This window comes from Leptopilina boulardi, unplaced genomic scaffold (assembly GCF_019393585.1).
Source record: "Leptopilina boulardi isolate dan_hultmark-lab unplaced genomic scaffold, ZJU_Lbou_2.1 LbouV2_47, whole genome shotgun sequence".
Taxonomy (NCBI): Eukaryota; Metazoa; Arthropoda; class Insecta; order Hymenoptera; family Figitidae; genus Leptopilina; species Leptopilina boulardi.
In genome coordinates, this window is record NW_026137991.1 from 5,022 (window position 1) to 7,851 (window position 2,830).

Sequence of the window (2,830 nt, forward strand, 5' to 3'; positions counted from 1 at the left end):
ATTAGTGAAATTATGCAAATAAAAATTATTAACTTTTAAAACAATAAATAAATTAAGAAAAAAATATTGAGAAAATTTTTGAAATAAAAAGGAGACTTATATGGAATGTCTCATATCACATGTATACGGTTGTCTTGACAACGGCGACTGTTGACCGCTGTCAATTGTTTTTGTAGACTCGCGCTCTACGGTTTTTTAGTTGCCAAATGGTTTTACATATGTGCGCGTCAAAAAAAATTTGTTGAATTGTGCTTTTGTCCAAAGGAGGAAATTTTGATAATTCAAGCTTCAAAAATTAGTAAGTTCCTTAAATTAATTATTTTTATTATTAATAATGTCATTAATATTTAATTTAATTATTTTTAGAAAAATATTTATCTTTTCTTGTTCATAGCATTTTTATTTAAATTTAATATTATGTATTTGTAAATCAAATATTATATATAATAATTATATGAAATATACATATTCATATATTATTTTTGATTTTTATTAATTTACATTTTTATGAAAAAATAAAAAAAATTCGTAATTAAATAAAATACAAAAATTTAATATATGTTTAAATATATATATATATATATATATATATATATATAATAGAGGTATTCAGTACCCAGCAAATTTTTGAGAACGATCTATTTTATACATTTTATATGCATAATTTTTGTAAAAATAGTAACTTTTTAAGAAAAAATTTTAATTTTAATAGCATAAAGTAATTACAATAAATCATCAATTACTTCCAACAGTCGATTTATAAAAATTTTATTTTAAAATACAATAACTTTATTTTTTTTACTATTTTATTCTTTTAAGTAGTTAAATAATTTCTGAATTTCTGTCATATGGGTTATTCTTTGAAGATATCTTGATCGATTTCTTCAAACAGTCAATTTATGAAAATTGTGTTCCAAAATATAATAAGTTTATTTTATTACTATTTTTCTGGTTGAACGAGTTTGAGATTTTAATAAATAAACTAAAAAATTAATTAAAATAAATAGTTTTTGAATTTCATACGTTGGAGTTTGTTCATCGAAGAACTTTTCGATCAATTTTTTGAAAAGTCAATTTTTGGAAATATTGATTAAAAAATCAAAGAAATTAATTTTTTTACCATTTTTCTAGTTGAATGAACTTATAAATTTAACAAATGAACAATAAAATTGACTAAAATAAAACATTTATGAATTTCAGTCATTTGGGTTATTTTTCAAAGAACTCTTGATCAATTTCTTCAAACAGTGAATTTATGAAAATTTTGTTCCAAAATATAGTAAATTTATTTTTCACTATTTTTCTAGTTGTACTAGCTTGAGATTTTGATAAATAAACAAAAAAAATTAATTAAAATAAATAGTTTTTGAATTTCATACGTAGGAGTTTGTTCATCGAAGAACTTTTCGATCAATTTTTTCAAGAGTCAATTTTTGGAAATATTGATTAAAAAAACAAAGAAATTTATTTTTTTTACTATTTTTCTGGTTGAACAAGCTTAAGATTTTGATAAATAAACAAAAAAATTATTTAAAATAAATAGTTTTTGAATTTCATACGGTGGAGTTTGTTCATCGAAGAACTTTTCGATCAATTTTTTCAAGAGTCAATTTTTGTAAATATTGATTCAAAATACAAAAAATTTATTTTTTTACTTTTTTTCTAGTTGAATGAGCTTATAATTTTGAGAAATAAACAATGAAATTGACTGAGATTAATAATTTGGAAATTTCAGTCATTTGCGATAATCATCGAAGAAGTCTTGATCAATTTTCCTTGAACAGTCAATTTATGAAAATTGTGTTCCAAAGTATAATAAATATATTTTTTTACTATTTTTCTAGTTGAACAAGCTTGAGATTTTGATAAATAAACAAAAAAATTAATTAAAATAAATAGTTTTTGAATTTCATACGTTGGAGTTTGTTTATCGGAGAACTTTTCGATCAATTTTTTCAAGCGTCAATTTTTGGAAATATTGATTAAAAAAACAAAGAAATTTATTTTTTTTACTATTTTTCTAGTTTTACGAGCTTGAAATTTTTATAGATAAACAATAAAATTGAGTAAGTTAAATAATTTTTGAATTTCATTCGTTTGAGGTTATTCATCGAAGAACTCTTCAACAATTTTTTCAATTAGTAAATTTATAAAAGTTTTGTATTAAAATACAATAAATTTATTATTTTACTATTTTTCTAGTTAAACAAACTTGAGATTTTGATAAATAAACTAAAACATTAATTAAAATAAATAGTTTTTGAATTTCATACGTTGGAGTTTGTTCATCTAAGAATTTTTTGATCAATTTTTGTAAGAGTCAATTTTTGGAAATATTGCTTAAAAAAACAAAGAAATTTATTTTTTTTACTATTTTTCTAGTTCAATGAACTTATAAATTTAAAAAATGAACAATAAAATTGACTAAAATAAAACATTTATGAATTTTAGTCATTTGTGTTATTTTTCAAAGAACTCTTGATCAATTTTCTTCGAACAGTCAATTTATGAAAATTATGTTCCAAAATATAATAAATTTATTTTTTACTATTTTTCTAGTTGAATAAGTTTATAATTTTGACAAATAAACAATGAAATTGACTGAGATTAATAATTTGCAAATTTCAGTCATTTGCGATAATCCTCGAAGAAATCTTGATCAATTTTCCTTGAACAGTCAATTTATGAAAATAATGTTCTAAAATATAATAAATTTATTTTTTACTATTTTTCTAGTTGAACAAGCTTGAGATTTTGATAAATAAACAAAAAAATTAATTAAAATAAATAGTTTTTGAATTTCATACGTTGGAGTTTGTTCATCGGAGAA